The sequence below is a fragment of the Nomascus leucogenys genome, chromosome 21 (assembly GCF_006542625.1).
Source record: "Nomascus leucogenys isolate Asia chromosome 21, Asia_NLE_v1, whole genome shotgun sequence".
NCBI classification, from domain to species: Eukaryota; Metazoa; Chordata; class Mammalia; order Primates; family Hylobatidae; genus Nomascus; species Nomascus leucogenys.
The window spans coordinates 64985415-64991414 of NC_044401.1; the positions used below are offsets into that span (position 1 = coordinate 64985415).

Genomic DNA, 6000 nt, shown 5'->3' on the forward strand with positions numbered 1-6000 from the left:
TTGAGCTTCCTAACCCAGTGATACAGAATTCCAACCAATTTGTTTCTTGGGAAAATTATAGTGACTTTCAGTAACACAATAACACTTTTATTCTCAGAAGATAAACTTAAATCCCTTTTGATCAAAGGGATGTGTTCATTCATTATTCTCTACGTGGTGCTAATGAGAAAGCTATAATTAACTAACTACACTATTGCGACACACATAAAACAAACTGCAGTAATTAGTAATGTTTAAGGTGTTAAGCAGCCTCCCAAATTAGAAAATACAATCTTTCCTCAGATAAAGATGTACAGAAAAAAGAAAGCAGCATATCTAATTAAATTGAGAATTGTTTCCAGTCTCCCCCAAGGGGTGAGAGGAAAGGCATGTGATCACCAAAATATAAGAGATTTCACTTTAATAGCAGAGAAAATGGCTCAATGCCAATTCTACTTGTAGGTAGACATAAAATGATAGCGAATAATGTAATCTTTTCTTTGAAAGAATGCTTAGCACAATATTTTTCCAGGAATGAATAGAAAGAATATTATGCTTTCACTCATTAGCTGTGTTAACTTAGCACATTGTATGTAAATCACCATAATAATTGCATTCTCTTCAGACTGAATTAGTCAGAATGAAGCTGTAATCAAAATGTTCATAACTGAAAATATAGTATTCTCAATCTTGGTTTGAAAAAATAACAAGGAACGTTGACTGAATCAGATAATACAGTACATCACTGAAAACAATCTTAGTACAGAGACAAGTTCATTCTCTTGATTATACCTTTGCATTTCAATTAGGTCCCCAAATTCAGGACTCAACACCTCCCAATCTGTCATGTTTTCCTACTCTTACCATTTGTCTCTGGACTAACTTAAGTATTCCAAGTGCATTGCTGCTAGATTTTTAGGGAAAATAGAAAATGGTGAAAAGCTAATTTTATTGTTTCTAAAATACATTAGACTCTATTGCACTATTGGCTGTCATAAATCAAAGGGCAAAAATCATTTCCAATAAATGAAACATTTAATGCCAAAGCTCCTGGGAAACAATATGTAAATGATCACATGAATTTCGGAGAAGCTGTCACACTAATTCCTCAAGGTACCTTTTAAAGATGACATATTCACGGTGAGGATGAGAGGGTTGTCTTGCAAAGCCAAACACTACTACCTGATATGATACTCTCAGTATTTCCTGACAATCATTCCTTCAAATCTGACACCATTAGTTCCCCAACTATTACTTAATTTTCCTTTATTGGTTAAAAATACAAGAATTTTAAATCAGTCTTGATCATTACTGTTATTTTTCTATAAAAGCGAATCAGGCTAAATTATTTCAACAAAGCAATTTTGGGGCAAATAACCTCGTATCTTCAAAGATTTCAGAAGCAACTATAAAATCAGGTTTCTATCCAGCAAATGTTTTTCTGGGTGAGCTCTATTTTGTAAAGATCACTAAGGATCTTTGTGATGGTGACATCTGTCAGGCTTTACTTGCCTCAAGTTCACCAAGAAATGCCTATATTTTAATAATCAAATGATTTTAAAAATTTATTTAAAACCAATTCATGTAATGAGATGAATTAACTTAAATGTAATAACTATAGTATGTGCAATATCAACTCCTCTTAGACCTACAGCTAGGCCCATGAAGTGTACAGTTTACTTATCAGCAGATAGGTTGCAGGACCTATATAACCGTGAGGAATCAATAAATATCTATTGCCTTTTCTTTTTTTTTTTTTTTTTTTTGAGACGGAGTCTCGCTCTGTCGCCCAGGCTGGAGTGCAGTGGCGCGATCTCGGCTCACTGCAAGCTCCGCCTCCCGGGTTCACGCCATTCTCCTGCCTCAGCCTCTCCGAGTAGCTGGGACTACAGGCGCCCGCCACCACGCCCGGCTAATTTTTTTTTGTATTTTTAGTAGAGACGGGGTTTCACTGTGGTCTCGATCTCCTGACCTCGTGATCCGCCCGCCTCGGCCTCCCAAAGTGCTGGGATTACAAGCGTGAGCCACCGCGCCCGGCTTAGCCTTTTCTTTAAAGAAAAGGATCTGTAAGTCTACATACAACAGATAACAATCTGGAAAACATATATTCATCATCATAGTCCTGTGCTGCAGTGAAGTGGGTACAAACATACCCTGAGAGAGATTTTAATGAGTTGCCATAGCCAGTACTCACACCCATCCAGTAATAACTATTTGTCTCCATCGATTTGCTCACAATATTCAGGAGCTTGCAAGGAATGATTATACACTACGTTCTGCCGTTGCTAAAGGTAAATCCACTGCAGCACTTTAGGCCATAAAATGGAAAGCCAGCGTATACATAGGCTCTGTAACCAAGTTAAATTATGAAACGCCCCCCCACCCCTTCCCCGATGGTTTCACTCAGTTCATATTCCATATACAGGTCGCCAATCTGGTTTTCTCCCATTGCTGCATGTTAGAGGGGTGTGGTGCCATGTACATATTAAAAATGGCCTTCTTGCTTTCCTTCATAAATAAATAAATAAATAATTAAATTATGCCATGCCAGGAGCCATGGCAACCAAGGCCCCCGGCCTGCCCTCTCGCCCCTTCGGCGGTCTGGGGAGGTGGAGCTCTAGCCCCTCTCTGGTTTTTCGTGCTCCCCAACCCCAAATGGTGGTCCCTCACAAAGAGACTGAAATTAAGACAAATCCAACTGCAACATCTGCAGGTGAAAGAGAAAACACAAAGATTTACAAAAAAAACTGTGGGATAAACTTTTTATTTTCTTGTCACCAAAAGTTTCCCCAAAGAGCTTTCTAAGCTTCTCTCTCCATCAATATACTGAAAAGCCAACTTCATCAGCAGTTTCTCTCTTCCAATCTGCTGCAAGCCAGAGCTTTGTAGGAGTTGGACTGTGCAGTACAAATATTCATATTTTAATTAAGATTATTCTCCAAAATTAGAAAACGCAGAATTTTTACTTCAATGAAAATGCAGAGAAATGAGAATGCACCATATGTAATTAAACTGAGGATTAACTAACAGTAATGCCATCAACAACAATAACTAACTTTTGAGTGCTTATGCGTCAGACATGGTGTTAAATTACTTGTATCATCTCATTCCAGTCTTGCAACAACCCAATATAGAGGGTATTGAGAATCTCCGTATTATTGAGAAAGGGAAACTGAGGCACGTAGTTAAATGGCTAGTCCAAAGTGACACATCACAGTGATGGTGGAGCTGGAATTCGAAGCCACGTGGGCGCCCCGGGAGCCTCCGCCTAGAGCTAGCCCAGGTGGCTCACCAGTTACCCATCTCCACGCGCACGCGCAAATCTCCCCACCCACGGCGCGTTCCAGCGGGAGCGCGCTATCGCGCACACGCCTGGCCAGGCAGCCGCTTGCTGGCTCTGGGGCTGCTCCGCCGCTCCCACTAGCTGCACTGGACCCCGGCGCCCTTCGAGGAGGGGCTGAGCCTGGGGCTTCCTCTCCGCCGGGCCACCCAGCCGTGCCGACGCACACCTGTCCTCCGCCGCTGGCCTCCCACGCCTTCCCCTGCCCGCCTTCCCGCCCAACAGCCCAAACGCCCACCCTGCGCGCCGTCTGGGGCGGGGGTACCTGGGCCCGCGCGGCTGCTGCTCCTCCGGCCTGTGGTTTTTCGCAGGAATTCCCCAGCCCTGTCCCTGGCTGAGAAACTGTGGCTCGCAGCGAGCCCGGAGAGTGGGAACGGAGGGGCTGGCTTTCCCCAGCCTCCCGGCTCCAATCGCTGCTCTCCAAATTAATCACTTTCTCCGTGCTGCCTCCCCACGCACACTCACACTCAAAAAAAAAAAAAAAAAAAAAAAAAAGCAAGAGAAAAAGAGAGGCACAAAGAGGAAGAAGGGACCATCCGTGACTGGCATCTTTAGCTCCCCGGGCTCCGCTACCAGGAGCCATGGCAACCAAGGCCCCCGGCCTGCCCTCTCGCCCCCTCGGCGGTCTGGGGAGGTGGAGCTCTAGCCCCTCTCTGGTTTTTCGTGCTCCCCAACCCCACAACCCCACGGTCCATTGATTCCCCCCTTCCAGGCTGGCGGCATTTTCGGAACCCCCCTGGGATCTAGAATCCTCTCCTGAGAGTAGGAGCCAGACAGGGGCAGTGGATTAGGAGGGGATCTGAGTCCCACACACTAGGAGGTGTCCAGGGGAGTAAGGGGCGTGGTGGGAGAGAGAGGCCAGGACTGACCCCCAAACTAGCTAGACCTCGGACCCCCACCCGAGAGAGGACGGGAATCTACAGGGGATCTGGAATCCTCTTCAGAGAGTAACGAGGGATGGGGTGGGAGAGGCTGGAAATACGAGGGTCAACCTACCGGCGACCAGCGGGAGTGAGTGGGACCCGGCGGATTCGGGGACCCAGTGTACTCCGTCCGACTGACCCCGAGCTGTCTGAATCCAGCCTCGGCCACCCGGGGGCGGGGCTTGAAAAGGGGGTGTCTCTTCCCGGGTGAAGGCTGAGGGACCTCGGACCACCCCCACTTCAGACAAGGAATCCTGACTGGGCACCATTTCCTTTCCATAACGAGTTGACCCCCTCCTCCCGGGAGCAAACCTTTAGCCCTTCCTCCATGGGAGACCCCCCAGGGCTGGCACGAGAGATGCAAATTGACCCCCAGCCCTGACACACCTGCGTCGCCTCCAGCATGCGATCTGTCCGGTACCTTCCCTCGGGCAACTTCTCCCCCAAGCTGGCTGGGAGCTGGGACGGGGACGGGCAGGGTCCGGTAAGCTCTGGATGGATCCAAGGGAGTTTCTTGCCGGCCACTCCCCGCTGGTCCGCACCCGGGGCTGTCCACGGAGGTCCCGCCTGTCCCCTCCCGCTGCTGGCTCTGGCCGCGGGAAGGCTGGACCTGTTCTGGCTTGCACCGGGATCTACGCCCTCCTGCCAGAGGCGGGCTCTCGCCTCTCCTCCCTTCCTCGATTCTGCGCCGCCACCCCTCACCCACGCCGCTTATTTTCCCTCCCTTTGCACACTCCCATGGGACAGGGAGAGTTACAGGCTTAAGACTTTATCTCATTGTGGAAAGCAAGAGACCAAGCCAAAAACTTTGGTCGTGCTTTTCAACATCTCTGGTCAAAAGAGGTAGGATCTCTGCTTGCTTATCTGCAAAAGCGACATTTAAAAGAAACGCCCCCCCACCCCCTCCCCGATGGTTTCACTCAGTTCATATTCCATACACAGGTCGCCAATCTGGTTTTCTCCCATTGCTGCATGTTAGAGGGGTGTGGTGCCATGTACATATTAAAAATGGTCTTCTTGCTTTCCTTCATTTAAGGGCGTGGTGGGGCTTACTATTGAATTTACAAAATATGCTACAACCATCCGCTGTCAAATTGTGCATACATAAATTTACAGATCTACTAGTCTCACAACTTTTGCCCTAATACAGTCTATAATTTTACCATATTGTTTCATAACGTTTTTCCTACTAAACCTTTATTAATTCACTATTGGAGAAGCAAGCCTTCTGTACTCATATTCAGTGCAAAAAGCCAGTTCTGATGCCTTATCAATCCACAAACACATAAAAATATTTTAGGATTCCAAAATTCATATGGAAAAATTATAATTTTTAGCACTACATTTGATTTATATGCCACTTTATTTTTTTTTCCATTATGGTGGTATTTTCCAAAATTTTTACGGGATACCACTTTTAAAAATCCTGTTGAATGTAAGTCCTCTTTTTTGGTAAAAGAATTATTGACTTCTAATTTTTACTCCACTAAGGCTGTGAGATTGACCTTACAGCCTCGTTTTGTTTTCATCTAGCTCATTGAACAATGAGGATATTTAGCTCCCCTCAGAGCTACCCTCAGAGTTGGATGAGCTAGCCTCAGAGTTGGATGCCACCACCGGGAGCAGCAAAATCGAAGGCAACTCATGATTCTGCCTCAGAAGCAATGGAATAAAATATTTTGAAAATGAGTAAATGGACTTTTAAATTTTAATCATTGCTAACCTTGGGGCCTCGATTCTGTCAGTTCGTGTGTGGGC

The 6000-nt window shown here is 46.0% G+C and overlaps 1 protein-coding gene across 7 annotated transcripts in view; it reads right to left on the reverse strand.

Moving 5' to 3' along the window:
• Positions 1–5096, reverse strand: part of CHL1 (cell adhesion molecule L1 like) — a 213561-nt gene extending 208465 nt beyond the window's left edge. For 2 of the 7 annotated variants that reach the window (XM_030801703.1, XM_030801698.1), the window contains exon 1: positions 3585–3767. The gene's annotated coding sequence lies outside the window, so the exon portion shown is untranslated. Of the gene's footprint in view, positions 1–3584; positions 4046–4315; positions 4396–4629 lie in introns of those variants that run through there. The other 5 variants (XM_030801701.1, XM_030801697.1, XM_030801699.1 and 2 more) reach the window with 5 other exon arrangements.
• Between the last annotated feature and the right edge of the window lie 904 nt (positions 5097–6000).